The sequence below is a fragment of the Dromiciops gliroides genome, chromosome 1 (genome assembly GCF_019393635.1).
Source record: "Dromiciops gliroides isolate mDroGli1 chromosome 1, mDroGli1.pri, whole genome shotgun sequence".
NCBI classification, from domain to species: domain Eukaryota; kingdom Metazoa; phylum Chordata; class Mammalia; order Microbiotheria; family Microbiotheriidae; genus Dromiciops; species Dromiciops gliroides.
Genome location: NC_057861.1, coordinates 344,472,169 through 344,484,607, shown reverse-complemented (window position 1 = coordinate 344,484,607; position 12,439 = coordinate 344,472,169).

Below are 12,439 nucleotides of genomic sequence, written 5' to 3'. Positions count from 1 at the left end.
TCTTAAGTACAGTCTTTTTTAAAATAATGATTTCATAGACTACAAGCCCAATTTGAATTAATAATATGATGCAGCTGCCAGAATAGTTCATACAATCCTAGGATATAGCTTGTTAATGATTATAAGCATCCTATTTGTAACAAAGAAAGCAGCAGTCCCTCCCCACCCCAACTTGGCACTAGTCACATGACATCAAAAGTTTGGAGTTCTGCTCTGTGCAGGTTGTTTTAAAGACATTGACAAAACAGAATATATGGTAAATAGAATGGTAAGTGTCTGAAAAACTTGCCATATGAGACAAAATTGATGATTTTGATTGAATTAGTTACGTTGATTTGGAGAAGAAAGATCTAATTGTAGCATGATAACTGTATATAAATATTTGCAGATCATTGATCTAGACAAATTTGTATTTCTGGTTCTCTTAAAAACATATTGGGCAAGAGTACTTAAGGATAACATGATAGAACTAATAAAAACAAAAGTGAAAACAACACTCTAGCAACAGTGCATTAGTGTACCTATTTTTCCACATACCCTTTAGAAAGTGTTCCTTAGAGGGGCAGCTAGGTGGCTTAGTGGATAGAGCACGGGCCCTGGATTCAGGAGGACCTGGGGTCAAATCCAGCCTTAGACCCTTGCCACTTACTAGCTGTGTGACCCTGGGCAAGTCACTTAACATCAATTGCCTCACCAAAAAAAAAAAAAATGTGTTCCTTAAATTTCTTTTTCTTGTCTTATTGATATAGTTAACATTTCTGCTACAATATTAAATAATAGTGGATATAATGGGCATGCATCCCTGCTTCAGCCCTGATCTTACTGCAAATGATTCTACTTTATCTCTATTATAGATAATGCTTTCTGATTGTTTTAAATAGACAATACTTATTTTAAGGAAAGCTCCTTTTGTTCCTATGCTTTCTAGTGTTTTAAATAGGAATAATTGTTATATTTGTCATAAACTATTCCTACATTTAATGATATAATCATATGATTGTTCTTTTCGCTATTATAGATCAGTTATGCCTATATTTGTCCTAATATTGAACCAGCCCTACATTCCTGGTATAAATCCCACCTGGTCATAGTGTATGATTTTTGTGATATATTGCTATTTGCATCAATATTTATTAGGGAAATTTGCCTATAGTTTTCTTTCTGTCTTTTTGCTCTCTCTGATTTAAGTATCAAAATCATATTTGTATCCTAAAATAAATTTGGTAGGACTCCTTTTTTAAATCTATTTTTAAAGTAGTTTGTATAGTATTGGAATTAATCATTCCTTAAATGTTTGGTAGAATTCACATGTGAATCCCCTAGATCCTCCGAATTTTTTTCTTAGTGAGCTCATTTATGGGTGTTCATTTTCTTTTTCTATGGTAGGATTATTTAAGTATTTTATTTCCTCTTCTGTCAGACTGAGCAATTTATAAGTATTCATCCATTTCCTATTCACTGATCTTCTCTTTTTCTCTTTTATTGATGTATGCATTATTGATGTATGCATTTAGAGATATATGATTTCCACTAAGTTCTATTTTGTTTGCAATTTGAAAATTTTGGTATGTTGTTTCATTATTGTCATTATTTTTAATATGAGCATTTTTTATGATTTATTCTTTGACCCACTCATTCTTTAGAGTTAGGATTATTTAGGTTCCCATTAATTTTAAATCTTTGTTTCTACAACCATTTATTAAAAGTAATTTTTATTTCATTATGATCTGAAATGGCACATTTACTATTTCTGCTTTTATTCATTTGTTTGTAAGGTTGTTATGCCCTAATACATGGTCATTTTTTGTGAAGGTGTCATGTACAACTGAGAAAAAAGGTATAATCCTTTATTTTATTCCATTCAATTTCCTCCAGAGTTCTATCATATTTAACTTTTCTAAAATTCCATTCATCTTCCTAACTTCTTTCTTATTTATTTTGTGGTTATATTTATCTAACTCTGAGTTGGGTAAGTTAAGGTACCTCAGTAGTATAGTTTTATTGCCTATTTCTTCCTGTAAGTAGTTTAAATTTTTCTTTAAGAATTTGGATACTATACCATATTCTTTTTTGCATCTATGATTGATATTGTTATCACTCCATCATTCATGTAGCTTCCTTGCTTATTTCTTTTAACTAGGTTAATTTTTTTTTATTAGTGAGGCAATTGGGGTTAAGTGACTTGCCCAAGGTCACACAGCTAGTAAGTGTCAAATGTGTGAGGCTGGATTTGAACTCAGGTACTCCTGAATCCAGGGCCAGTGCTTTATCTACTGTGCCACCTAGCTGCTCCTTAGGTTAATTTTTTTGGGGGGGGCAGGCCAATGGGGGTTAAGTGACTTGCCCAGGGTCACACAGGTAGCAAGTGTCAAGTGTCTGAGGTTAGATTTGAACTCAGGTACTCCTGAATCCAGGGCCGGTGCTTTATCCACTGCGCCACCTAGCCACCCCCTTAGGTTAATTTTTTTTTTTTTTTTTTTTGGTGAGGCAATTGGGGTTAAGTGACTTGCCCAGGGTCACACTGCTGGTAAGTGTCAAGTGTCTGAGGCCGGATTTGAACTCAGGTCCTCCTGAATCCAGAGCTGGTGCTTTATCCACTGTGCCACCTAGCTGCCCAGTAGTAGTTGTAATAACAGAATAATAACAATATCTAGCATTTATAAAGCTCATTAACGTTCCATAGCAAAATGTTTTAGCTTCATTATTTCCTTTAATCTTTACAATAACATTGTAAACTATGTTTTTATTATTGCCATATTGCATATAAGTAAACTAAATCTAAGAGGTAAAGTGGTTTGTTCAAGGCCACATGACCAATAGTAGGAAGCTTATTGGCTATGTGTTTAGAATGCTGGACCTGGAGTCAGAAAGACCCGGGTTCAAATCCAGACTCAGACACTTACTTATTAGCAGTATGAGCCTGGGCAAGTCATTAATCTCTGTTTTCCTTAATCCACTAGATAAGGCAATGGCAAACCACTCTACTATCTCTGCCAAGAAACCTCCATACAGGATCACTAAGAGTTGGATGTGACGGAATAACAACAATAGTATGAGCAGTAGGTATCTGAGGGACAATTTCAACTCAAGTCTTCTTTTAAGTCTAACATTTGATCCCCTATGCCAGCCTACCAACCAAAAGAATGGAAAAGATATATCTGAGACCTACAAAAACTAAAAGAATTTGAGGGGGGCGGTAAGTAAAATCTCAAATTAGAGGGAACAACTAAAGATATACTGACTTCAGAGAAAACCTACATTCCAGCTAATTTTAAGACGTAGAATAAGCGTAAAAGGAAGACTTCTAAGAGGAAGAAGTGTTTTTAGGTGGGAAATGGCACTCCAGAAGGCACAGAAGAAGGGAAGGATGGGGCGGATAGAGAGTTAGGCATGAATACTGTGAATAACATAGCAGGAAGACTTAGTTTATGAGGCCATGTGCCTGAATGAAAGAGACTAAAGGGGCAAATGAATAAATGAAACATCATTTATTAACTATGTACAATGTCCAAGTCACCATGGTAAGACCTGGAGAGACAAATACAAAAGAACTAGTCCTTGACCCCAAGAAGCTCAGAGACAACATATGGAGTGGATTAGAAGCTAAGGGATGGTTTTCTGGTCTGAGAAGTCATAGGGATGGTGAGTGGAGTTATAGGGTAATCAATTGTTTAATAAGATATAATAAGTAAAGGGGTTTTGTAACATTAAAGAAGTGTATTAATGGAATATGTGTGTGTGTGTGTGTATGTGTGTGTGTGTGAAAAGCATTCCTGAATGAGACCCCACAGTAGAATTTTTGTGTGTGTTTGGGGGGAAGGCAATGAGCATTAAGTGATTTGCCCAGGGTCACACAGCTAGTAAGTGTCAAATGTCTGAGGCTGGATTTGAACTCAGGTCCTCCTGAATCCAGGACTGGCACTTTATCTACTCTCCCACCTACCTGACCCGCCACAGTAGATTTAATGTAGAGGAGGATGAGAGAAAGGAGTGAAAATTTACATACACACATCTCTGTATTTGAGCGCATACTTACCATGTCTACCCAATCTGTCTAGATATTTTATTGGGGGCTAAAACCATAGTTTGCAATTTTTACTCTAGCTAGAGAGCTTTTTTGCCCTGAACATTATGTGAAGGTCACCAGTAATAATCAGATCTAAAATGTTCTTATAGTGCATTATAGAAAGAATAGTGTAGCATTAAACATTGAATGTGAATAGAATTTTGTCCTAGGAACAAGCTATGATAGGATATCTGATATAGGTCTGACAACTGCAAAAGAAAGGGTGAAAATGTCCTTAACATATATTCTTTTAATAAAATTACACTTTCATTTTGAAATTACAAATGGAGAAGTCCTGTCACTGGAACTGAAATTTAGTGTAAAAGGAAAATTTGGCAATGAGCCTAAGTAGCACAGAAAAGGTAGCCAGTACAGAAAATGTTTGATGTGACCTGCTCAGAATTTTGAGATAAAAAAGACACTCACAACCTCACTTAATGGAATCACTGAACATTTCAGTCACCTGATCTGACATTCACTGGGGACCAATGACATCATGGGGGTGATTCCTTGACTTGTGCATGAACTGGATTAAAGTGAAGCAGAGCTGGGCAAATTTGTCAGCATCACTGTCTCTTCCAGAATCATTGAAGTTTAGTGGCAAGACAAAAGTCCAGATGACAGCAATAGCTCTGGAAAATGTGTCAGTAAGAAAAGACCAAGTAGTTTTAATAGAAAGGACACACTGCTCCCTCTGATGCAATCTGTGCTCCAACTAAAGTAGAATACTTGCCACTTGATGCTTCTCAAACAATTACTTCTGACCACAGTGTGTCAGAACATCAGCATCAGCAAAGCAGATGTCATTTTCCTTTTTGTAGAAAATGATATGCACTTTATTTCATGTCATATGAAGTATCTCAGGTTTTGTTTTTGTTTTTTGTTTTTGGTCAATTTCTCCAGAAGAATTTAGTATTAACATAAGTGAATGGCATTATTTCCTCCCTTTTACTTAGCCTCTCTCAATCAAACATACATCTCCCTGTTTTATTTACCTGTATACCTTCTTGCCTTTTGTGCTGTTTCTTTCTTTGGTGAAAGAAAGGAAAGGAGGAAAAGGACAACTAATTCAGATATGAATATATATTGTACTATAACAGAGACATGGGCAGCATTGTAACTGCTAAATTTGGGGCCTATGACAAACATCCTGGATTAAATGTCGGGGGATGATAAAAATCACTGGCCCCTGAGCTTTTGGTGGAGTGAAACAGGCATGTAGCAGAGAAAGTGAACCTGGCTTGGAGAAAAAGATACCAGGTTTGCAGATTCTAGAGAATTGGGGGAGGAGAGATTTTCCCTATTTAAAATAGTTTTACTAGCTCATTAGATGTTAAGATCAATTGTTTCTATGTTACCAAAGAATTGAAAGTATTATCAGTACCTTTCTAAATTTGGGGACCCCAGTGAAAAATTCTGATTGTCAAATCTTCACTTAGACCTTTGGATATGGAGGGGGTGCTTGTGCACAAAGACAGCAGTGTTATTTCATGTCTAACAGTCAAAGAGGAGAAGTAAATGCATTATAGTTCTACTTGGATCAGAGGATCACAATGAATTTCACAGACATTATTACATCATTAATCCTCATAGTTCTTGATTTAATTTTTAGAAAGTATCTCATCAATCATTTTCACAGAAGCCCCGTGAAGTTTATGAGTTGATGTTATTGCCACCTTAAAATTAAAGATAGAAAATTGAGATAAAAAGTAGTAAAATGACTTACTCAAGGTCACTCAATGAATTTGACATCAGGTTGAAAATAGTACATAGAATTCCTACATGAGCTAGGCTATGATGATAACAAGGACTTTGTTTTTTATGTGTTAAATTTTTAAAAAGCAAAAACTTTTCTAGAGGTTCTATTTTTTTAGTGACAAACTACACTATTGCTCCCAAATAGTATTAATTTCCCCCAGCACACTTTACCCAGTGGTTAAAATAACAAGTGATAAAATAACATGCAAAACCCACCAGCATTGATTATTTTTTTCCAACACTAAAGATTAGAAATATTCATTCTTTGGAAATTGTTCACACTGTCCTCTAAAGGGAAATCAAAGTATTATCAGAATGCGGGTGGAACAAGCAAAACAAACTACTACTACTACTAATAAGCTTGTTAAAATTAGGTGGGTTGCCTATGACCATGGCATATAAGTAACCATGTAAATATAAGTCAGACATTTTTCCCACTCTGAGACTAAGATTTTCCACTAAAGTCCAAATCCAGCATTTCTTTAACATAACTTTGGGTTGGTGAAGGTTATGATAAAATATCAAAAAACAACAAAAACAAAAACCCAACCTATTATAGAAAAAAAAAAAGTGTCCTTAGACTAGAAATATCTCATGATAAGTTTTTTCTCTCTTCCTTTCTCTATTTCTTCCTTCCTTGCTTGCATTCTTCCTTCTTTTATTTTTCTTTCTTTCTTTTCTTCCTTTTCTTTCTCATTCACTTTTTAGTTCTGTTTTTCAGTCTTTCCTGAACTTTCCATCTTTATGGTCTTTCTTTTTTCTCTTACTTTTTCCCTTGATCTTTTTCTTTCCAGGTGTCAGAGTGGTATAATAACTGGTAGGAAACCAGAATCCTAGATTCAGAGCTTGAAGATGTGATAGGAAACCAAGAAGTTGTGACATAGGCAATACCTGAGCCTATTGTTCTCTGACTCTAAATCCATTTTTCTCTACTTTAATGTGTTACATGAAAAGCTGCATGAAAACAGTTACAATCTTGACTAATGATGAACAGACATATAGCATGGTTCCTCATAGGATTGAAGTAAGATACCAAAATGTCATCCATCATGGGGTTATTCATAGAAGCACGTTTTTTTATACCTATGGCAATACCCAGCATTCTTAGAATAGGGACACGTGAGGCAGCACTTCTTGATTACCTATTTGTAATTTATTTTAATCAACATTTATCGAGCATTGACTATTCAAAATGCACTTTACTAAATGCTACAAGGGTGTCCAAATATGATTATGACATAGGTTTACATCTCTATTATAACTTTTTAAAAATGTAACTCTGTAGCAAGTTCTTAAATTACATTGAAGTTCAACGATGGGATTGGGTGGAGGGGGTTATTTTTCCCTGAATCTTTTTAAAGGTTGAATTTAGTACTTTGCTCCAGCTTCACAAACATATCATATACTAGAAAGTTTCCTTTGGAAAATTTGTAATTTCTAAAACTATTCAAAAATTTAGTTAATTAGTATTTTCCCACAAAATAAAAACAAAATTATTGGCAAATTTCACTTATTTGCTGATTTCTCAACTATATTTTCCATGGAAAACATTTGAGAAGTAAGCTAAAAAAGAAGTTAAAAAAGTTTTTTTTTTTTTTTTCTGACTTTCAAAATACCTAGGCATTGTGTTCCCAGCAGGGAAACAAACATGCTTGTTTCTCATTGGGATTCTGTGGCTCCCTAATAATTAAAAGGACTCAACTACTAACTATTCTAAACCTTATTGTTTATCCCTTTGTTCCTGGAAAGGCTTGGTTACATTTAATCCTCCTAATCTCCCAAGTGTATAGGAGCATTTCTTCTTTTCTACTGAACCCAACCAACAAGCTGCTCTCTTGTTTTTCATGTAATCATGGGCTCAAGGGGATGATACAGACTCTCCCTTCTTACTTCTTTCTACCTTTCCTGGGGGCAGTAAACCTGAGCATTCATTCTTAAGACTCCAAGAAAACTCCAGATTAAGATGCTGTAAAGCTTTACTGAATACAGTTCTTTCTGGTTGGTCCAAGATTCCTATGGAGTCCAAAGATAAGCAATTCCCAGCCAGTGTCCCAGATTAGAGTTCTTTTAGACTATATTTACATAAAGTGGATTTTTGTTTTGGATATTTCACTACTGATCTTACATGGCTCTTACATGCTCAGAGAATGACAATAAACATTTCAGTCTGTAGCAAGCTAACATGCAAGAAAAAAATAACATTGCATTAGAGATTATTAATATTATGGAAATTTACCTAATCTGTCTACTTAGGTAGGATTCTGTGGTGTAATGCAAAGAACTCTGGCTATGGAGTTAGAAGCCTGCCATCAAGTCTTAACCCTGACATTTTTGGGCAATTTGGATTATAGCCTCTTGATGTTGGTTTCTCACCTACAAAATGGGGATATTTTGCCTTCACTATCAACCCCACAAGATTCTTGTGATGATTAAAGAAGTTGATGTATGCAAAGTGAAATTTTGAAAAACATGATGAAAAGTATTAACCCTCGGCTCTCAGGATAGTTACAATAATTATATATATATATATATATATATGTATATATATATATATACATATATACACACACACAAAGAGACATATATGCATACATATATACTTCAACTTTGATAATTGTTCCATATATATACACATATATACATTTTTCATAATTCTTATACTTTGAACTCACAAAATAATCATTATAGTGAATTGACTGTAACACAAAGAAAATGACAAATGGATTTCTTTAAACTGTTTAGTAAGCAAAACATGCTATCAACCATTTTTTAAAAAATGATGACTGACCAACCATTAGTAAACTGTATACCTGCCCTTAGAAAATAGAACTCAACATTTAAAGGAGTAGAAGGAGGGGACAAATATGTCTTGTAATGCCTGGCACCAGATGAAAAACAAATTGCCAATTTTCAACAGGATGTTAAAAGTAAAGTATTTTGTATATTCAATAGTAGCTTTAAAGTAAAGCACAATGTGGACTGTTAAATTTTTGTATCTATTAGAGGGGCAGTGTATTGATCTCCATCCCATTTCCCCCCAATAAGCTTCTTGGCCAGGAGCCAGTAAAGACCATACCGATTAATTTTGACAATGGCTGACGGATGATTTGTTTTGCAAACCTGTCATACTGATCCAACAGGTTTGCTAATTTAAGGCATTGGGCTCTTTATTTGAAGACATCAAATGTGTTTTATTGTGCACATCTGTGTTGGGAGGAATTCTGCCAACGATGCTCATCTTTTGCTCATTTCAATAAATCTGCTTCCTAAGTATCAAGAGGAAAGTCTGCCTGTGACTTTGGGAAAGTCCTGAGTTACTCACATGTAGAGACATGGAGTAATGTTGCAGGCTCTGCTAAGCATTCCTCAGAGGTGTTAACGACTTTAAGCCTGTCAAGAATGTCTCCAGTTAATACAGCAAAGAAGATTCACTAGTCTAATAAAAAGGTGTAACATTTCCTACAGGTGAGCTCCTGCGATCAAGGGATAAAAAAGAACTTTTGTTGCCCCATTGGAAAGATGCATTACAGAGTTTAACCTATGCTTTTGATGTAGTGTCAACTTTGAATGCTTACAACAGCTTTCTAATGAGCTTTGTGTTATTTGAAGTTTTGGTGGATCTTTACAGAGAACTTAACTCCAGAAACCAAAGAAAGAATAGAGTAATGGTCTACAAAGTGTCACAATAGTTTGACTTAAAATACCAGAAAAGAGACTGTGTGGAGGTCAAAACTGGGGCAGTGGAGGTTTCAGAGCTCTCTCTGTCTCTGTCTCTGTCTCTGTCTCTGTCTCTGTCTCTGTCTTTCAATTTCTGTCTCTCTGTCTTTGTCTCTGGTATATTTGTCTCTCTGTGTCTCTATCTTTGTCCATCTCTCTCTCTCTCTCTCTCTTCAACTCTAGACACCTCAGACTACATATTCCATAATTGGGCTCCAATGAGCTTCTTTGGGATTTTAGTTACAAGGTAAGTGAGAGTGACACAGCACAATGCTGACTCAGGCTCTGAATTAATGAGAGGAGGCACCTGGAGAAGCTGGGAATTTGCAGTGAAGGAAGGACATATGAGAGTATTACTGCTGTTGACTATCCTCTGTACTTTTAGGAGAATTGAGATTCATTCATTCAAAATACAGCAGGTATTTAATAATCACCTATCATATAACCATTCCATATATATACATATATATATACACACACATACACATTTCTATTTTTATATATACATTTCTATTTCTCTATATATACACATTTCTATTTATCAGTCCTTTCTCAAGTTTTATGTTAGTTTGCAATTTCATGCATAATAATCATCTTTTTTCTATTCTACATTGTTATGGAAATAATTGTCTTATTTCTTAAGTTTGGAATAAAATATAAAAATTAAAATTAAAAAACAAGAGTATAGAATGATAAAGATTTTTAAACCTATGTAATTGGAAGTATCATGTAACCCAAGTTCATGTCATGCTTTATAGGCCACAAGACAACTTGTTCCTTAGTTCTGAATCTCCTCTTCCAAGTGTTTTAGGACCCCAAGTTTTTACTAATGTGTGAACAAAGATAATTCATATAATGAAGAGTCAATATGGGGCAGCTAGATGGCGCAGTGGATAGAGCACCAGCCCTGGAGTCAGGAGTACCTGAGTTCAAATCCGGCCTCAGACACTTAACACCTACTAGCCGTGTGACCCTGGGCAAGTCATTTAACCCCAATTGCCTCACTAAAAAAAAAAAAAAAAAAGAGTCAGTAGACATTGAAAACCTTGTCCTCAACTAAGGATTCACTCATTTCCCTACCTGAGAGTAAAAAGTAATAGGCCCTGCTTGGGGCTTGCTATGGGGAAATGGGTCTTTCTAGCTATATGTTTGTTTTCTTCATAAATCCACAACTGAAAATACTAATTTATGAATACAGGAATACAAATGCATTCCCCTACCTTCTGATAATTAGCTATGCTCATTATAGGCCACAATATATTAAATAATATTTGTACGTGTGTTCATTTTAAAAGTTTGCCATTATAAGAAAACCTTTTTTGGAAAGGAAAACTTGGATTTGGAGTCAAGGCATTTTTGCAAACAAATTCTCTAACAGAAAGTATCTTTTTTTGATCCAGGGCAAATCACCTGACCTCTCTCAGACTTGGTTTTCATGCTTCTAATAAAAATCCTATCAAGAAGGTGCAATGTACTATTTTTCATGAATAAATGTTGTTGAGAGGAATGTCCCTAAGTCGAGAATGAGCCAACCTCAGTGTTCATGCTCTGCCTCTGGCACACACTAGCCAGTCTCTTAACGTCTTATTTCCCATCAGCTCATTAAGACTTTTGGGTGCTGAGAAGTTGTGAATGTACATCACATTAGGCTTTCCTCACACTGATGAACTTTAAGATCTGGACCACCCCCATGCTTTCACCAACAAATGTCTGTAGTTACTTAATATGTATTCTATTGTACAAAATATAATAATTCTATCATATATAGTATGCTTAATATAAACATATACACACGTGAATGTGTGTGTACACACACATAGATGTGTATTATTATTACTTGGTCATTTCAGTTGTTTCTGACTCTGTGTGGCCCCACTTGGAGTTTTCCTGGCAAAGGTACTAAAGTGGTTTACCATTTCCTTCTCAAGCTCATTTTCCAGATGAAGAAACTGAGGCAACAGGGTTAAGTGACTTGCTCAGGGTCAAACATCTAATAAATGTTTGAGGCCTGATTTGAACACAGGAAAAAGCCTTTCCTTACTCCAGGCCCAACTTTCTATCCACTGTGCCACCTAGCTGTCCCATGTATATATGTGTGTGTTATCAATGTAGAATATTTAAATTATACTCATACAATATACAATGTATGACATATTATAACATATAATATATAAATTATACTTAATATACATACATATATATGTGTATCATATACACATACATATTTATGTTGTGTTTTTTCCCCCACCTTCATTTGCCAAAGTAAACAATTGAGGATTGGTAATCATTTCTAAAATTTGGCAGTTTTAAGAGATGTTATGTAGACAACAAATGCCTGTGCTACTTTTTGAAACACTCACAAAGAAAGGGGTAACTAAAAACTTTAAAGTATAGTAGTTGCAGTGACATACTTTCTTTTCTCAAATCTATGTCACCCAGGTGTGGAGCAGACAGTATATTCAGGCCATTAGTACCACTGCATAGGAAATTTACACAAACTGTTACTGGAAACCGACAAATTATATAATATTTCTAGGCATTTCCATTTTTCAGAATGAGATATTACTAAAATGACATATTGAGTATCCTCTAAGGACACTAAATCATCAGCAATATGTAAATGTTGTCTTTTTCAGTTTATTTTTCCAGGTGAAAACTATTCCTCTTTGTGAAAGGACCCTTTTGTTTCCTTACCCTGTGCCTAAGCAAATCAGAAGGCATACGCTGGCTTTACAGTCTGAATTGTCTTTAACTTTAAATCTAAAATCATCACTTCATGGGTATTAGAGAGAAGGTTACACTGTTAAAATGTTCACCATTAAGAGATGCTCATATTGAAAAAATACTAGTCATATAGAGAACAAATGCCTGATGGCTTCTTTCAAATAATGTCTCAGC